The 20,249-nt window shown below is 49.7% G+C and overlaps 1 pseudogene; it reads right to left on the bottom strand.

The window, feature by feature from the left end:
- Positions 1-10,995: 10,995 nt before the first annotated feature.
- Positions 10,996-12,169, bottom strand: LOC149354253 (ubiquitin thioesterase OTU1 pseudogene; annotated as a pseudogene).
- Positions 12,170-20,249: the final 8,080 nt, after the last annotated feature.

The following is a 20,249-nucleotide window of genomic DNA, read 5'->3' as shown; positions in this document are numbered from 1 at the left end:
ACCCGTGCCCCACCCCAATATACAGGAGACGCTTCTCAGCTCGGCTCTGCCAGATACTTCATGGTGGTGGATCTGGAGGCGGGATTTCGGCGGATAGCGATGGACCCGGCAGATACCGAGAAAACGGCATTCAATACACCCTTAGGGCCGATGGGCCTGGTGAATAGCCCTGCTGTCTGGCAGAGGACCGCTGATGTTATCCTGGCACAGTGGCGGTCCTAGGGGGGGGGGGGTGTCGCCCCCCCCCCCCCCAAAAAAAAAAATCCTTTGCACATCTTCCCGAACGTCCGTTTTCGGGCTCTCACAGGGCGACGACATGTGATTTTTGGCGTAGAACTGAAAAGCTTTTGCGTCTGTGATGAGTCAAGTAGTCCCTTTGTATGTTCACCGTGTTAGCGCCTTTCTTATTTCGCACAATTCTACGTTCTACAGGTTATACGAGTAAAGTTCGTAGTTATTGTCGAATTATCAGGGTTCTGCCGTGCCCTCTTGCCTTAGCGCCGGCGCGCCGACGACGGCGGCGGTGCCATTCAGCTGCGGTTGGGGTGGCCAGCGACCTCGTCGGGGCGGAAGGGAGCCACCAATTCGTGTCTTTATCCCACCATGGGCGAGCAGGCGGGCTTGACTTTCCGCTTGCTCTTTGCCAGGTTGTGCACGCTTGACATGAACGCTCCGTGGGCGCTACCTCGGACGGTACGTGGACGGGCGCCCCACCCCGGCCGCTCGGGCAGTGTGCCGCGCGCCCGATTAGTTCGAGACAGGACGCTACGTACTATCTGTCGTTTTCTGTAAATGATTGTGCACAATGGCCGCTCGCGCGCTCTTATTTTCGGACAACGCCTGGACATTTGCGCGCGAGCGACGCGAACTTCATTACTTTTTGTATTTTATAAATAGTGTACAAAGTAGAGCGCTGCACGGGCCTCAATCTGAGGCCCAAGCCCGGCCCGGGCCCGAGAGCCCAGCCCAGGCCCGCGACTTCAAGCCCGAGCCCGGCCAAGGCTCGCTAAATTATCGCTCTAGCGAGCCCGGCCCTGCTAGTGAATCCCGGAGTGAAGCCCAGCCCGGGCCCGGCCCGGCCCGTTTCACAGTAACGCTTGAGATATACTGCTCGCTCTAAGCAAGTAGACTCCTACTAGACCGATAAGAAACTGGACGACAAAGGTTCTGAAACCATCAGTTTGGCTTGCAGAAAGTTGGTTCTTTTTAACCCAGAAGGAAATGATTAAGAGAAGTGCTCGCCAGGCCCGTCTTTTGAACAGTGGTCTCGTGTAGGTGCGCAAAGTTCCGAGAGCCAAATAAAAAGGGCTGCATACGCGCGTAATAGACTACTTTGCGTTCCCCCATGATTTTAATCAGTTATATTTTGCCGCCCTGAAGGTTAAGAAAATGAGGCTGCCGGGTTTTAATTTTTACTGCTTCCATAAACATCAGACATGCTTATTCCGAAATATTTCGGCTCAATATTGAGTCTGCATTTAATAAAGCAGTTCGAAATTGCTGCTTTTTTTGCGCTCATGAAACGACCATGCGACGCCGTCGGCCGGCACACGCATTCCTCGACTACGTCATCTTAAGATCTTTAGAAACGTAGAGATATCTTTAACTTTCGTTCGCTCTAAAATAATAGCGTTATAAAAAATTCAGAAAGTAAAACAAAGTTTTCCAATTTGCACACGTAATTGTGCTACGTTAAGCTACAGCACGTGGTCATAGATCCATCACTGATCTGGGACCGGTTTCGGTTCTGCTTCTCCATCCTCCGTGGCTCCATGGATGGAAAAACTTTATTTTCGTCAGAGAGCGTGTGGACGATTCCGTGCTAGATGGCCATCAACCCATGGCTGACGGCGACCTGGGTGGCCCACTCCACGGCCCTGGTCTGGACGACCGGGTCTGAGCTGGCCAACACGGCCTCCCACTGCTCGAGGGAAGGATCACGCATATAATGTCCGCCGGTGGCGGTGCTATGCTGCAGCTTCATAATATGTGGTCATAGGTTGCCAATTCCTGACACCATTTGCACTCCGGCTGAATGTCCGGGTAGATTTGCTCAACACGTATGGGTTGAAGAAACATCTAGTCTGCAATCGTCGCCAGACGCATTCCTGCGCCTTCACCAATTGCTTGTACGGGGGTGGGTAAATCCTCCGCTCAAGTCTGAAATGGTTAGTAATGTCATGAAAGGATACCAGCCCATCTCTCGTGGACCTTCCCGGGACGTCCGGCTCACCTACTCGGCTGACGAAACCTCGAGCATTCATGTGAGCTCGCGTTCCCAGGGTTCCCAGAGTGTGCAGGTACCCAGACAATTTCCGCCTCCGTAGTCCCTCGCCCCGTGGTCCGATTCAGCAATCGCGCCGCTGTGACAGATATTCTGCCCCTCGCCAAATTTCGGATGGCTGTTTTTGATTCGCTGAAGATCAGGTCAGCTTTACTACTAGTTATAGCTAGTGCTATCGCCGCTTCCTCTGCAGTTTCTGGGGAGCGGGTTTTGACTGATCCAGAGGCGATCAAGCGTCCCCGCCCGTCCACCACCGCAATTGCAAATGCGTCCTTGTCCTTATACTCGGCGACATCTACATAGACTGCCCCGTTGTACTTCCCGTACTTAGCATGTAACTTGCCTTCCTGCGGTCCTCGTGATGTATTGGACGCATGTTCTTGGGCAAAGGTTTTATGTACAAGCCCTTGTGCATTTCCCGCCTCATCTGAATGTTCTTGTCACCGGCTGGAACGTCAACTCCAATGCCGATCCTTTCCAATATGTCTCTTCCTGCTTTTGTTTTTGAAAGCCTACCGAGCTGCATCACCAAGTGCGCTTCCCGTAGTTCTTCTAGGGTGTTGTGCACCCCTGATCCCAGCCTTTCGGTAGACGCATTGTGAGGCAACCCAAGGACCGCTTTATACGCCTGCCTAATCATAGCCTCCACCTTGCCTTTTTCTGCCGCGTCCAACTTCAAATAAGGCGTCGCATACACTATTCTACTCAGCACAAACGCCTGCACCAGCTTACACAAGTCCTTTTCCTTAACACCTCTCTTGCGATTGGCGATTCTACTGATTAGCCGCACGGTAGCATCCAAAAATCAGCGGTTTGATGTAGCCTTGCTTACGTTAACCTATCTAGGTGCTGTTTCTTGACACCGGTGGTTTGAGCCAGAGAATCGAGCTGAGCAAGGTCAGCCCATCTCAACGACTCTCTGTTTACATGAACTCGATACGAACGAGTCGGCTATCGTGGCGCGCATCGGCTCCGCGCTTCTGTTCTTCGCAGCAGAAAAATGCTTTCCCCAAGCGTGAAAGAAGATTAGGCATAATTTGCGGAGGGGGCTGCGAGTCAACCCACGGAGATGAGGACTCGAATCCACGACCGGGTTCGGGAGGTTCACGGTAGGGGCTTCCGCAGACAGAGGTGTCGTGGGCTCTCGGCATGACTGCTACTTGCCGCGTCCAGCGCGCTTGGTCTGGTTTTCAACAATGGGAGGACCGCGGGGCTCTCGGGGACTCTTTTTTTCACGGCTGAAAGCTCTTTCAGGTTCCCTCAAATTTTCTCGGAATCCTTGCAGCTCCCCAACCATCTTTTGTTCACGGCTTGACATTTTTTCAGTCGGCTCGCGAGGGGGAGCGAGCCAGCACCAGGAGCATGGAGATGCATTTCGACGCTCGTCGCGGCGCGTGCTGGTCGCGCAGGCGCTCCGCGCGCGCACCGAAAAGCGCCGATGACTCGACGCGCGCGCCACTGGCGGCGGCGCGCGCGTCCCTGTCAGGAAGGCGGGGGCAGTCCGACAGCTCTCACTGCGTTGCGCGCGCTGTCGCGAAGCAGTTGTGCGCCTCCTTCCCGAGTACGAAATGGCACTTAACAACAGCAGGACACATTGATGTGTCGTAGGATGCAATAATACATATATAAATTCGCCTGGGACAACGTTTTATGGATTTCCAACGCGACATTGGGAGACGGCCCACCCATCGCGACGGGCAAAACGCGCGCGCGGTTTCTGGTCAAATAATGGTCAAACCCGTGTGGAAGACGCTTACTTGGCTCATGCATTACCTCCTAGACAGGTTTTTGACTCATGGCAAATTCAGCAGACTCGGAGGAATGCTAATGGCTCTCTTGGAACCCTTCGCTCTTCTTGCAGCCACGATTTCCGGTCATTGACCTGGCTGTCAACAATATGTGGGCTTTGCTAGTGTGACAGGGGTATTAAAAAGCCACGCCGAAACTCGCCCGCAGTCACACCTTAGGAAGGAGCCCAAATTTTGCGCTGTAATGAATAGTTTACCTTAGTTCCAGCATATGCAAAGAATCCTTGCTCGCTTCCACTGCACCTTGTCGCCCATCGTCTTTTTCGACAGTAAAGGCACGTTTTTAGAGGCAACGGCTACATGCTACTGATAAATCTTTGCCTCCACGTCTGAACGACTGGGTGATAATTTAGTACAATAATAATATATCCTAATGTTGAAGAGTCAGGGCACTTGTACTAAATGCGTAGAAATTAAACAAACTTTGCAATGAAATTCCGCTTTTTGAGCACAAGCTAGCTTTCTGCAAGAACCCTGCATGAAATAGCCGGGGTACTCCTTTTTTGCAGAATCCCAGTCAAAAAGTTTTATGTTTTCCGCAGGAGTTTCTGTGCGCACAGGCGCTTCGCCGCAGCTTGCATTCTCTTCTGCTTGCAAAAGCTCGTTCATTGGATATCTCATATGACCAAAATACTGACGCACGAGTTGTAGCGATAATGGCCTGGCAGTTGCTGAAAAAAAGAGAAAATATGAGTGGCAGATTACGCAATGGGCACATCATTTCATGGCGTAGTTTGAACAGGGTATTCCACATCGAACACCGAAGGTGCGGCAAACGAGATTGTTATGAAGTCAGGTTTGTGCCGTTCGCTCAGAAACTGGAGTTTTCTAATTACCTTCAACGTTATGCCGCCTGGCCGTCTTTGAAAGTTCAGGGTAAGCCTTTCTAAATGCAGGAACACCCCAGGCATGCGGGTGTCTCGTTTTGGAGAGCGTTTCACACCGCTCCAAAAACACGGTAACGGCAGCAGCGTGTTTACATTTGCCTGCCTTGCAACTGCAGCTCGCGGCTACAAGCTGTCTACTGGAAGATAGCTACATAAAAAAAAATTGAGTGAGAGTGCAGCGCTGACAGGCATTAGATATAAATATTTCTTAGCGTTAATTTGATCGTTTTCGGTGGCAGACAAGTGATGCTTGTCTGCGCAATGCACCGAGCTGCTACTTCGCTCCCGTCGCACGGCATCACCTCTTTCACATGGGCCTGCTTCAAAAAGCTTCGTTCCTTTCCTGACGTTCGCTTCTCGAAAGAATTTTTCAGCCTCTTGAATGCATAGGTCGAAATCCCACTTCTACGAACAGCGGCAGCCGCTAGCAGACGCCACCCCTTCGAAGTCGCGGGGCGAGCCTTCCTGACAGGGACGAGGAACTGGCCGCGCGGGGGCGCTGAACGCAGCCTCGACGGTGGCGGTGCCTGGCGGGTGCACAACGCGGGAGCATGGGCGCCACCATATTTGGTCACGTGACCATTCCGCCACGCTGCCAGGGAGTCGACAGAACGCCATCGCCCGTTCGGCTGTACGCCTTGCTCGTCTGTAAATTGGTTTTTGAGGAAAGGAAATGTATCTGTCTCGCATATCTCTGTGGACACCTGATCCTCGCCGTAATGGGAAGGGAGGAAGATGGCAGTGAACGAAGACACCGTATTCACTAGACGCGCCTTTGTTCATTCCAAACCATCGAGCTGGCATGGCGGAGTGGCTCGTCTCGCACTCTGGAGACCCTGGTTCGATACCCCAACTCGACAAATTTCCTAATTGGTGTTATTTATTTATGTGGTCTGATTAGAAATTAGGCTAATTGCTTAACCGATATCATTCGAATGCCATCGATGCACTGCGCGCCAATGCTGCTAACGCCGGCTTCGAAGGCCAAAAGTGGCGGACCTCCTAGTGGCGCCATCTGTCGTGGACAGAGCAAACTGCTCAGCGCTTCTGCCGCGCGGATGGATGGATGGATGGATGGATGGATGGATAGGAGCGCCCTTGCTCAGATTTTCTTTCTTTATTTTTGTTCAACTGTGTTGTTAATTCTCATCAAGATTCGCCATCTTCTTTCACTACGGTTTCATACACTTCTAACCTTATGACACATCTCTGCTTTTCAGCCACCAATCCTCCAATCGCTTTTTGCTAACTTCCACTGCAGATTTATTTACATGACCATTGTTATCTTTAAACCCTAGGGCCTCTGGAAGAATGACTGTGCCTGAATCGACATCCGGATGGATACCATCACATTTGAGTATGAGATGTTCAATAGACGACGACGACGATGATGATATTGTGGCATTGCCCTTTGTAGCGGGTGGGCACAGAATTTGTGTCCTAGCCGAAGAAAAAACAAGAAAAATAATAAAAAAGGAGAACGAAGCACACAACCAGAAGTCACAACTTATGTGCACCGCGACTACGTTCTGTGTCGGTTCAGTTCGCGGAATAGGACACCGCCGCGTCATCTGCCACCATCGTTGTAGCCGGGCCTTCGTGATGGACACGGCTTTCGTTGGTGTGCGCCTGTTAGCACGGCGCTCTCCCTCGTCTTCCCCTTCGCCTGTCTCAAATCCCTATATTAACTCTATGCAAATCCCAGTGCCCTTGGGAAGGTGGCGCCATCTGCCTGTGGAGGGGACAACCCGTCGCAGTAAAGCACCAAGTGCTCCGGGAGCTCCTCTTTGCAGATAGTGGCTTGCACGTCGGCGGAGGGGTCGAAGTGGCGGCGGTACACGAGAGTGCGCAGCGCACCAGCACGCGCCTCGAAGAGAAGAGCGCTGCCCCCGCTGTTGTCGTACAGCTGCTCCGGGGCTATTTCCTTTTTATCATCATCATTTATTGACCCTTAAAGACCCCTGGGTGGTGGGGCATTACATAAGGGGGGGGGGGGGGGGTTTAATAACAAAAATACACCAGGTCACAATCAGTGCCATATACATATACTGGCAGGATATAAAGAAAAAACTGTACATGAACCCACCACAGAGAGTGGCCAAACATATATGAAACAGTAGTTAAACACAAAAAGAATAATCAAGCAGCAATTGGCGGAACTTACACGGATCTCGTTCGATGACAATGCACTCGGGTAATGAATTCCTTTCTTCGATGGCAACAGGTAGAAAAGACTTGTTAATTAATTGTCTTAGTGGAGCCGTGAACGCGTAGAATGCTCATGGAGTTGAAGAGACGGCGCGAAGTTCTGAGGGGCGGAAGCAAAATGGAGTCCCGAATTAAGTGATGGAAAACAATGGTAAAGTTTGTGGAACAATGACAAACGGGCAATTTTTCGCCTGTGCACCAGAGGCTCTGTGTCGAGAGACAATTTTATATATGTAACGCTAGAGTGGGTGTGATAGTCGCATGAAATAAAGCGGGCTGCACGGTTTTGAATAGCTTGTAGGGTGTACGTCGATTAAGTAAGCTTGGTGTGGGTTCCAAATAGGAGAGGCATATTCTAGTTTAGTGCGGACGAAAGTATTGTAGGCTAGTTTTCGGATAGAAGGTGGGGAAGAACCAAGGTGCCGTCTGATAAACCCGAGTGATTTCGAAGCATCAGTTGCCAGTTTCGTAATATGTGCTCGGACCACGTGAGGTTGTTGGTGATATGAATTCCTAGATACCGGTATGAAACGACTTTGGAAACGATGGTTGAGTTCAATATGAATATGCGTAGTTGACAGTGGTGCGCTTGCGTGTTACCTGCATGTACTATCGCGCTCAATATGAGTTGCAACGCGCGGTCATCGACCGGGGTTCGTTCCGTGGTGTGCCTCCTCCAAACAGTTGCTCGGAATTCTGGGAGAAACCGCTGTTCCAGGAAACAACAGCACCCCCGCTCAGGAAAAAGTTTCTCCCAGAATTCCGAGCGACTGTTTGGAGGAGGCACACCACGGAACGAACCGCGGTCGATGACCGCGCGTTGCAACTCATATTGAGCGCGATAGTACTTACACTTGGAAACGTTGAGCTGCATTAGCCATGTGGAACACCAATCTTCAATTCTGCTTAAGTCATTTTGAAGGATTAGCTGGTCTTTTTTAGGGGTTATGCGACGGTACAAGACGCAGTCGTCTGCGAAAAGACGAATGGTCGATGAGATGCCTGCAGGAAGGTCATTTATGAAAATTAAAAATAGAAGTGGACCGAGCACCGAGCCCTGGGGGACACCGGACAAAACCTCAGTTGCAGGCGACTGATCATCATCGATAATGGTGTATTGACAACGAGCAGTTAGAAAACAACGCAGCCATGTTAAAACCAGAGGATCGAGGCATAAGCATGAAAGTTTGGCTAGAAGGCGCTGATGGGGTACACGATCAAAAGCTTTCGAGAAGTCCAGGTATATGACAAGTCTGAAATGACGAATCTAAATTTAGGCTGAGATCGATAGTGAAATGAAAAAGTTGGGTTTCACATGAATAACCGGATCTGAAACCATGCTGATGGGGGGAAAAGAAGCAGTTGTAATCTAGATGAGAGGCCACGTGCGAATATATAATGTACTCTAGTAGCTTGCAGGCAATGCATGTTAGAAAAGTCGGACGGTAGTTACAAGGATCGGACCGCTTACCTGCTTTAAAAACCGGAACTACTCGACTCATCTTCCAGTTATCTGGAATTGAACCTGTAGCAATCGACTGCTCGAATATTATTTGCAAAAACTGGCTTGAGATATCCTTAGTGCATTTCAGTATCTTTGAAGGTATATTATCAGGTTCTGGGGCGCTTGAAACCTTAATGTTATCTATGAGATTTGCAATACCATTGGCAGTGATAGTAACAGGCGGCATCTGAGAAAATGGAAGCTTTTGTAAGGGGGGGGGGGGCGGATATTTAAGGAAGGTTCATTGGTAAAAACAGAAGAAAAGTATGAGTTCATAACCACACTGCGTTGGTCTGATGGAACCTCAGATCCATCATTATCAACTAATGAGATATTGCGTGATGACCTGTCACCTGGAGTTAGAAGTTACCAGAATTTTTTGGGGTTGGGGTGAATGATGCTTAGCAGATCTCGATGATAAAATTTCTTTTTTGATTGTCGAAGAAGTTTAGTGTATTCGCGAAGACACGAGAAATACCTTTTCCACTGTTGTGGGCAGCCCGAGTGCTTTGCTACACGGAAGAGGCGTTTCTTTTTCCTTCAAAGTTTTCTGAGTGCATTAGAAAACCATGGTCTGCTTGCGTCACCTCGAATGCATACAAGGGGAACGTGTATATCGATAAGTGATAATAGCTTTCTTTTGAATAGCAACCAATTATCATTAATTCCCTAGTAGCACAAAATGTCGCCTGAACGTTATGACAATGTCGCCAATGTTTTATAATGTTGTGCAACATACTCCAACGTTACAGCAACATGCCCATAAGTTGGTCAGGATGACACTCTCTGCTAACATTGCAGCCAAATGCTCAGAAAATCGTTAGGATAACATACCATCTGCCATCTTTTGGAACATCGAGAAGCAACGTTGAGGCAATACAGCCTGATGAACGTTATTATAATGCTTGAATCATAACAATAAAGCAACATTACAAATATATTTCAAGCACAGAGTTCCAGAAGTTTTCCGACTGTTGCTACAGTAAACATTTTTTTCAACTAGCAGTACTTTGCAACTGAACCTCTTCTGTTGCGCCTGCTATAAATTGCATGCACAGCTCGATTAATATGTCGCAAAGCTTTGTTTATTACCTATTCGCCACTGTCACCCTTGGGACACCCTTCAGGAACGGCTATATAAGCTTGACTCTATGTTATCCGCTTGGAGGTGAGTGTATGAGTTACATGTTGTACTGTATTGTGGAGCTCAAGTGCCGGTCGCTCTCGTTGGTCCTCGAAAAGCGTTATGATATGTTGTGAAGCTTACCAATTGGCAGGCCTGCATGCTTGTGCAGGGTTGCTAAAATTTTCAAGAATGTTACATTGATGTTATGGAACATTGTGGCAACGTTGCAGCAATGTTGTACATATGTGGACACAACATCGTGGGAAATGTAGCAGCAATGTTTTTCACGTATGTTGTCTTGATATTGCCAAAGGAGGACACTAGCCACGTTAATGCAGCCTAAATAGGTAACATTGCTGCAATGTTCCAGCAGCAATCTGTGCTACTAGGGCTGTTCTTGCTGCGGAGCACATACGGAAATGATTGAGGAAGTTTGCCTAACTCTGAGATAATACTTGCAATGTTGCCCTTGTTATAATCACGAATATACTTGACTGATGGTTGAGTAGAGACCGGCACAGATAATGCGCGCGGTACAGCTGAAGCGTCGCTTTCTCCTGCATACCGGACTGCCAGTGGGCGGCTTCCGCAGCCTGCACCTGGGCCCTTACTTTGCGGCTCGGTTGGCGTTCGGTTTCGTCGGTGCTCTCGGTGGTCTGGGCAAGGAAACCGAATTTGCCGCGCAGCCGGTGGACGCGAGCACGCCATTGCGTTCTGGTCCCTTTAAAGTTTAGGTACTACCAGCAAGAAATGAAACGCGAACAAGACAATTCAGCCACGCGCACAAAAGTAACAAATTCATAAGAAGGGGAAGCTCTGTACTAGCGAAGAGTAATGTCACTTCGAAGGCGCGAAGACTCTTCTACAGAAGTGTTAATCGACCTCGCTTGTATTTGCTCTCTTGAAGCTAATATATGTTGGTGTATTTGTGTTGCTTCCTCAGTTTTCTTGTTCGCGTTTCATTCGTTGCTGATAGTACCGGAACACTCGGCGCGCCCAGCGGGTGTCGGGTATTATGCGCAGCCGTTCCTCGAAGGACGACCAGCCGAGGTCGCCCTGGATTGCCTCATTGGCGACTCGACCATGGCACCCCAGGGCCACTCGGCCAACTGTGCTGCCCGCGCTCTAGCCAGGCACGTGTAGAGGCCGACATACACACGACGGCATTTATAATAGCGGTCGAGGACCTCCTACTGGGGCACCTCCTCGTATCCGAGGTGTCCCGTCTCGGCGGCGTGTCGGCGCGCCGCTTCCTGGCCCACGAGTCCGACGTTGCAGGCGAGGCAGCGCAGCGTGAAGCTGGCTACGTCGGTGAACTGTCGGCTGGCGCGGGCCTCCTGGGCCAGCTCCAGGGCCAGCTCCAGTAGCGCGTCCTCGCGGGCCGAGAAGAGCGTGCGCACGGGCCGGCCCGGTTCCAGGGGCTCCAGAACCAGGGGGTCGTAGTGGATGCCATCGTAGAGCAGCAGCAGCCGCTTGTCGCAGCCGGCGTCGGCGCCGAACCGGTGCAGGCGGCCGCTCTGCGCGTCCACGGCCACCATCTCGACGCCGTAGTGGCGGCTCAGCACCGACAGCTCGATGGCGCCGCCCCAGTGCTCCTCGTTCAGGATCCAGGTGCAGTACTCGCGGTTGGGACGGCCCAGGAACGCCTCGGTGTACGTCTCCCGGTCGGCTGCCACGCGGTCGGCGATCACCTGGCGGAGGACGGCACCGGCGCCCGCATCATATTCACCACCCGAGAGGGCCAGGTAGACGCTGGTGAAGAGGCACGAGTTGTCCGCCGGCACGGGGCGCTTCACCAGCACGCCCGGCAGCGGCTCTTCCTTCTTCTCCTCTCGCTTCTGGTCCTTCTGCGACCTGTCGTGCTCCTTGTGGTGCTCCTTCGTCTTCTTGGGAGCCGCTGCTGTGGCTGCAGCGGCGCTCTGGTCGCAGCGTGCCTCGACGATGAGTGTGTCGCCGGAGCGGAGGGGCAGGGCATCAAGGCGGCGCAGCGGGTCGGCCGTGTCCAGGGGTCGCGGGGGGACGTCGGACAGCAGCAAGCGTGTGGAGGCCGGCGGCACATCCGTCAGGCTAAACAGGCAGCCCAGCAGTTCTTCCACTGTGCTGTCCGCACACAGCGTGTCCAGCCGGAACTGGCCCTGGGCACTTTTTACCCGCAGCACCAGGGGGGAGGACGCCATATCTCTGCAGACTGGTTCACGATTTTGGCGTCTTGCCTTCAGCAATTCAAGGCGACGATTTCACGGCCGCCAGCCGATAAACTTGCAGATTTCGAGGTGTGTCCTTCAGAGAGTCGCAGGATCGAAGAAACCGAGGAAATTTACGTCACTGTATGGTGTACTAGAAGATGGTCACTGAGACGTGGCCCGACATAGTCATTTTGCTTCCACATGGATGGATGGATGGATAGGAGCGCCCCCTTTGAAACGGGGTGGTGGCAATTCACCATGCTCAGCTTTTCTATCTTTATTATTTTTTTTTGTTTACTGTGTTGGCAATTCTCATTAAGAATCGCCATCATCTTTACCTACAGTTTCCTACAATTCTAACCTTATGCCACATCTCTGCTTTTCAGCCACCAATCCTCCAATCGGTTTTTGCTAACTTCCACTGCAGATTTATTTACATGACCATTGTTATCTTTAAACCCTAGGGCCTCAGGAAGAGTGACTGCGCCTGCATCGACATCCGGATGGATACCATTACATTTGATTATGAGGTGTTCAATTGTTTCCACAGATCTACCACACACTGCACATGTGTCATCTTCTTCGTTAAATTTCTTTTTCTAGCTGCGCGTTCTAAGACACTTCCTGATCTGCCTTTTCCAATATCGATATAGTTCTACACTATGTTTCTTTTCCATTGAATTCATCCAATTTTTAACTTCCGCGTTTTTAACCTGTCGTTTAATGTCCTTGCTTTCTCTGTCCTCATGACCGGCATACTTACTGGTTAGTTTTCTAGTTCTTTACCGCCACTGTGAGTCAACGCTATTTCTGTATAAGTATTTATACCTCAGCTGCCCACCTGTTATCGTCTAATTTCCTCAGGCGTTATTCATATATTATTTTACTCTTAGCTTCTCGTGCTTCGAACGGTGCCCAGCCCATATCCCCTTGTACTGCCTCGTTTGTGGCTTTGCCGTGGGCACCTAGTGCTAATCTTCCAACAGCTCCGATTTACGTCTAATCTCGACTGAATTTCTGCCCTTAAGCACAAAACCACAATCCCAAAAGTGAGCCCCGGCACCATTATTCCGCCGTCGGGGGGCGCGCCGACGGCGCTGCCATCTGGCGGAGCGCGGCTGAAGCAACGCTGTTCAAGGTCATCCGTCCCTACCGACCGGGGCTACGCGACGAGGCGAAACCTAAAGTAGTATTTAAAAAAATATCTCCTGCGCAAACTACTTGCCTGTTTGGGCTCAAGCACAGACCATAGGGTAGCTCATGATAGTCTGCGTTTTACCGAATCGGCGAAAAACTGCAGTCGTCTGCGCGCGAGCAGAGCAGCAGATTTGACGGGCTGCGCCATCTGGGGTACGGCGAGACCTACCACGGCTCCAAGCAGGGATATTGGTTGCCTCGCATGTCGACAGATAGCGCAGCCTTTCAAATCGGCTATCCCGCTCGTCTCGATGAACATTCTGCGTGCAGACGACTGCAGTTTTTCACCGATTCCGGACAACTCAGGCAAGTTCCGATGTTAAATTACTTATAGAAAAACGCAGAATATCATAAGCTATACCCTGTGCTCAGTGCTTGAATAGAAAAAAAAACAGTGGTTTGCGCAGAATTTTTTACAGCCCAGCCAGATAAGTATGGAACACTGTGTGGTTTTGGCCAAGCGAAAGAACGAGTCTAAAGCCTGGCCCGCATGGAGCGTTTTTTACCCGCGAAATCGCGTCGCGCGCCCAACGCCCGCGCCGGCGTCGACGAATTCACTCCCGCATGGTCAGCAGCCGAGCGGCGCGCGCTACGGGCGACGTTGACAAGATGGCTGCGCCCTGCTCGCCCACTTCGGAATAAATAAATGTCACCGCTGGATTCTTCGACGTGATAGCTCGCTCAGATGGTAGCGGTTCGCTTTTACTTCGCACACCTCGCCCACGCGTAGAGGTTTAAGCGATAACCAGCCTTTGTTTTTCAGATAATTTCGCGATTTTCAAGCTCTTAGGCCTAACTGTGTTTACCTCGCAAGAACGACACCTGGTGAAGCAGTTGTCTAGCTTTTAGTCACTTGCTACATTTTCATCTATGAGCAGTTTTTCTACTTGGAACGAAAAAAGGCTCGCAATGCACCCATCGTAGTTATCAGCAATTACGGATAAAAAAATTCTTCAACACAGCGTTTATGTGCTTTGGCGTCTTGTCACTAGATGGCGCTACCGTTTACGCGTGCCCCTGATGGACGGCACGGCCAGCTAAAAGCGACTCCTCCGACAGACAACACGCTGCTCGGCCGTTTCGGCCGAGAAACCCGAAGCCCAAGCCTCGGTATTATAGTGAACTAGAACTCGGTACCCTCGGTGTGTCAAACGCCCGTGTTTCCGGATAATAACTATGCTTTCCGGGAAGCACGACGCAGTTTTGGTGGTCAAGCTACAGTGCCAGAGAGAGCTCGCAAGCGCGTCTCTCTCGACCGGCGTGGCTCCGCCCAGAGTCACGTGACGCCCGTTCCGGCTCTCATTGGCCCTCTGTCGCTGCCCTCTCCCGGCGTCGGCGCGGCGTCGACGTTTTTATCTGTTTCGACAGAACCCGACGATTTGGCAAAAACGTCCTCTCCGGCGGCAAAAAAACGCTCCGGTGCCGTCGACGCCGACGAATCGCCCGGAAAAACGCTCCATGCGGGCCACGCTTTAAATAGGAGATGCGGCGGCGCTGGAGTCAGCAGTGACTTTCGTTGTGTAGGCAAAAGCCGGTACCGTGTGCCTTGGGTATGCCACGCTTGAGCGTTTTTGAACGCGTTTTGCAATATTTCGGTGAGCTGTGGTGCGGTTGGCTGAACCGCAATGCTGAAGAAAGGCAGCGGCACAAGTTTCCACAAGTTTATCGCATTTAGATATGGGCCAAAGCGATGCGCAGCGGCCGTGGAGCGGGAAAAGTTCGGCGACGGATCGGCTGCGCGGGTAGTATTGCATTTCTGCATCGTAATATGATATAGTTTGCGTCTCTAAATCCGCATGTCTGCTCTTCAGTCGCGCGGCGAACAGTGCAAGAATCAACGTCTGCAGCGTGTTCGCGTTCTGTCGGACGCTCATTATATGAGAAGTCTGCACTCGACATTCCTAGTGGGTGTGACCGTAAATTGAACGCAGGGGACCGTTTTCAGGCGACAATCACCCGGACTACGTCCCGGGCATCTCTTCGCGCTAAAAAAGAAAAAAAAAACAGCTGCTGCCAGTCGCCTTCAGCATTCATCGGGCCACTAAGCGCGACGTTTGAAGCAGCTCTGTAGTCCGGTAGTAGGAATATACGACGCTAGTTTTTTTCTCTATTTTGGCTTCCACGAGCTTCAACTTGTACGTTTTTTCACCACCTATCCTAGAAAACGATTAAACGTCGCTAATTAAGGTATCGGCAAAATCATGCAGTGTTATTTCCCATGGAATGCCCCGCCTGATAATATTGCTTCTTGCACAGATCGAGCAATTTTCCGCACTGAATTAGCGAATCACCTGTGTCTTACGTGATGTATTCGCGACTTCATCAAATAATCTGATCCTGTGTTACTGTCTCCTTTAATGTTTTTTTTTTGTTGCTCTGTTTCGTTTCATTGCTTTTTTGTTTTTGTTGAGCTGGTACCATATGCTGTTACACACTGTTCCTGCCCCCGCCTTATGTAATGCCCACGGGCCCTTAAGGCTTCAATAAATTAAATGAAATGAAATTTTACCTGTCAGTCAGAACATGGCGAAAACAGCAAATACCAGACCAAAAACCAGTTATCAAGCAGAATAAGGCCTGCAAGCAGAATGACTTAAAATATTTAGCTCTGCAGAGCAAACGTAACTTCGTTGTAGCTCAAGGTAAACTTCTATCCATTCGCCTGTGCACCTCTCTTAAAGCAAAGCGAATAACAAAGCATTTTTTCAGACATTACCAGTGAAGATCGCATTTGCATGACTCATTTAAAGTAACTGCATGGCTTCAGTGCCCAGTAGTGTCCGGCGTTCTCCGCACTGAGAGCAGGCACATCACTAAGGTTCGTCATGGGAAAAAGCTGCCACCCGTCGTCCTTCTTCTTGTACTTAGCGATCGGGTATGCTGTATCGCCCCAAATGTTGAGATTTCATTTAATAAGTCAACCTAGTCGACCGCCGTAGCCGCGCCGTTGCTGCCAAACATAGGAGCGCAGAAGGAAGCCTATGCAGCACTTCGCCAGGTAACTCCGTTTGGCGAACAGGTTGAAAAAGTGCTGAACTGCTCTCCGGTCATCAACAGAAACGTTTCTAACCACAAGCGACGCGCACGGTTTGAAATATGGGCGCACGCGAGTTGGTTTCGAAGGCAGCACCGCTTGGCGCGGGGTAGGCATGCTATGTTTTTGCCTACACCCTGCGTCGCTGGCGACCGCAGCGCCACCTTAGTTTACGAAGGTAGCGAAGCTGTGATCTTGTGACACACTTTACATACAGTACCATACAAAATAAAAAAATAATAACGTACTTGCTTGAATTACGAATGCTTGAATTAGTTCGGCAGTTAAATACGTTAACTTTTGCGATATTTATTTCAGGGGGTATATTGTGTTAGCAGACCTACAGATTCAAGAAAAAAAAATATATTTTTTTTGTGCGCGTTACGAGGAGTGAAAGTCACCTTGGTAACCTTGGTAGGCGGCTTCACACCGTCACGCTCAGTTCCTCTGACGTCGATCGCTCCGCATCGCGCTTTGAAGCCCGGTCGTGGCCCGGCATAGAGTTTCTTACTACTACCTAGAGGGAAAGCTGGCGGCGCTGCACTTCAGCCAACATGGACGCTCAAAGCATCATGGGGCGGTGAGCTACTTGTTGCGGCACAGTCGTAGTTTTTCGGGAACACAGAGTGGCAGTACTAAGGCGTTTCATTCCGAAAACGTAGTTCGTGTGTGCGCAGACGACTTTCGCGCGAACGCAGTGTGCAAAAGCCATAGTAGTGAAGACGCGACGACACACGACGCCAATAAAAGGTTTTACTCTTCCGAAATGCCATTAAAAAACCTCTTAAAGTATCTAAACAACAACATTTTTTTGATAACATATTTACTTTTAAAAGTGCGCCTGTTAAATACGAAATATTAGTTTCTTTAGTGTTCATCTCTTGGCCAATAGGAAAGCTAGTCATGTCTTATTTTAGGCAAACTTTGCACTTAAATGCTTTCCTGCTCGTTTGTTGCAATCATTCGACAAGATATTGAATGTTAGGACGTTTGTAGCTATCAAACAGCTTTATTTTTTTATTATTTTTTGGCCAAAAGTTACAGTTCCGCAACAAGTAGCTCACCGCCCCATGATGCTTTGAGCGCCCATGGTGGCTGAGGTGGTCACGTGGGGTCTCCATGCAAACTCCCATAGACGGCTTGCCAGCTTTCCCTCTAGGTAATAGTAAGAAACTCTATGTGGCCCGGACCATACGGGCAGGCCAGCGGAATCGTTACCAATTTCGCATCGCTCCACGGCTTCGTGGATTGTCGCCGCGTCGGAACCCAATGCGCGCCGTCATGAGCTTGCAATACAACCTCAATAAGACTGCGTACGTGGTCATTGTCGTCTGTTGGAGCGGCAAAAAGAGACTCACGTCATTTTGAACCGATGATTTCGCGACGTGAAAACTGCTTTTGCATCGACAAAGCTTTTCAATCGCTGAACCATGCTGAACTGTGCAGAAGCACCTTAAATGAGCGTGAAGCCTCTCCGAGAATAATTATTGCAAACCGCGGTTTCGCCACAGCTCCAGGAGAATTTAATTTTATTTTCTGTTAAGGCACTTATTCCACTAAAGAAAGAAATAAACACGAAATCTCTAGGTAGATGACCTGTCAACAGATTAGAAGGAAACCTTACCCTTTAGGGGCTCACGAATAACTTGACAGTGCATATGTAACATTCAGTGCGATACATTTCACTACTAAATTTTTGATCGCTTGCTACAATAAACTTGCCCATTTGAAAACCAACTAAGCGCAAGATTTTTTTTAGAACCGAACGTCTCTATCACAGCTGGCAGCAGTATCCTGGCCTTGAATATCTTCAAGAACAAATTAAACTTGGAACTCGGAATTCTGAACAAAATAAAAAAAGAATTGATGTTTACCTCCTAGCAGTTAAAAGTGTCAAGATTTGACGGAAGCACTACTTAAGTGTCGCCTTATAGTGGCAAAATTACAATTGTGGACTCACATTCAAACTGGGAAGCGGAACTAGAAGCACACAGAACTTCTACAAGAAATGCTCGAAATGCTGCCCCTCTGCAGCAACACAAAATGCGTCGCTCGCACAGAGAATCAAGTACTCACCTCAACGTTGCAGGTTCAACAGCAGTGCACGCTGTGATGATCCTCGCCTTAGGGTCTTTTACACTGTCAGGCTCATCAATGAAAACCTCGCTTTTTTTGTGCACCCCCACAGGAAGGAGTCTAACAGGGTCACGTTTGGAGATCTTGGGGGGCCATGGGATGGGGCCATTGGATCATATCCACAGCAGTGGAAACCTTACATCGAGATGCTTCATAGCACATCCAGAAGAATGTGCTGGCACTCTGTCGTGCTGGCACCACGCTTCCCTGAGCACTTTTAAGAGGCAGGTCTCCAAAGAAATCTTCCACTACTCCTTCCAGAATGTCTTCACAGCACTTCCTCCCAGTCAGTGACTCTTCATAAAAGCAGGGGTCAATGATTTGGTCGTCGAAAATGTCGCACCAAACGTTCACTGCCCACTTTTGTTGGTGTTAGTGCACTTGAAGCCAGTGAAGGTTCACATCAGGCCAGTAATGGGCACTGTGCAGGTTCACAGATGAATTGCGACAGAACCGTGCTCCATCTGACTAGATCACCTTCTGTAAAAAGCCGGGGTCTCTGCCTAACTGAATCAGGGTCCAGTTACAGAAATCCTGCCTTCGTTCAAAGTTTGTCACACTCAGCTGCTGGTGCAGACTCAAACAAAAATTATACATGTAGTGCTTGACAAGGCCTCTCCACACTGATGTTATGCTTGCACTGGCACACTGGGCTATTTGTTGAATGCTGGCTCCTGGCTTTGCTCTTACGAATGCAAGCATGATGATTTCAAACTCCTTGTCCAGAACATGCGTCATCATATGCTTTAGGCCTCCTTGTTGACAGCATGGAACCTGAACCTGTAGAAGCAAATTTGTTGAAAATTTTCGTGAACGATGTCTCCACTAGAAGCCAGCGCCCCGGGTGCTTGGAAGTGTAGAATTCCACCGCACGACACTTGTTCTTCTCCACAGTTACATATGCAACTTTTTCTTTTGTGGATAACCTTCCTTCATTCTGCTACGCCATTCCAAGGCTGATACTGTCATGCAGCACAAGCACGAATGACGTGTGCGTTTCTTTTTGCTGCGTCCACAAATGACAATGGCCACGCAGTCGCTCTGAGGTCGTATTGCAAGTGCAATGACCCTAGGGTCAGCACACTCACTTATGAGTGCACTCATATCGCCTCGCTTACACTCCTGTCTGTGAGTGGCGTGACTGTGAGTGTGACTGAGTGGATGTGAGTACGAGTGGTCCTGAGTGTGAGTGAGTGGATGTGAGTGTATGTGTGGTGAGTGGGCATAAGTGACGAGTGGATGTGAGTGGTGAGTGAATGCGACAGCGAAGTTTGCCACTCGTGTTTCACAACGACGATATCAGCTTAACTATTTTCATGTTTTTGGCAGCTGAGGGAAGCAAATATTCACTGCCTAGCGCGCTCGAGGCAGCAAAGGCATCATGTTGGTGTCTGAAACCTGGAAACGACATGAGAACCAAGCAGAGGTTCTTGTTTCTATCATGTACTTGAAGGAGCCCTGCGTTGCAAATCAAGCATGTGGTTTTTATTTTTTGTATGCATAGCATCAGACATGGTGATGCCTTGATGCCAAGGAGATAGCCGAAGTAGTAATATTCGATGCTCTACTCTGCTCCAGATATGCTTGCGTTACATGTGTGCAAGGCATAGTTCTGATTTGTGGCGCCCAATATTCGGCGCTGGGCTAGTGAAATGGGCGAGTGAAATGTGATTTTGTTTGACCTTTGTGTTTTCAATATTGCAGTGGAATAACTTCTGTTTGCATGCTTCGATTTCATCAATTCAATTCCACCCCCACTGATATATATGGACAGCATGAGGAATCCTTTGAACCGGGTACTGCGATTTCCCCTAAGAACTTCTGGATAGGATTTTTTCCCAGTAACAACCTACTGTTGAGGGTGTGGGAGGCCATGGGT

The sequence above is a fragment of the Amblyomma mixtum genome, chromosome 3 (genome assembly GCF_055824585.1).
Source record: "Amblyomma mixtum isolate Tamu chromosome 3, ASM5582458v1, whole genome shotgun sequence".
NCBI lineage: Eukaryota > Metazoa > Arthropoda > Arachnida > Ixodida > Ixodidae > Amblyomma > Amblyomma mixtum.
The sequence above is the reverse complement of the archived record's forward strand: the minus strand, read 5'-3'. Positions and strand labels throughout refer to the sequence as shown.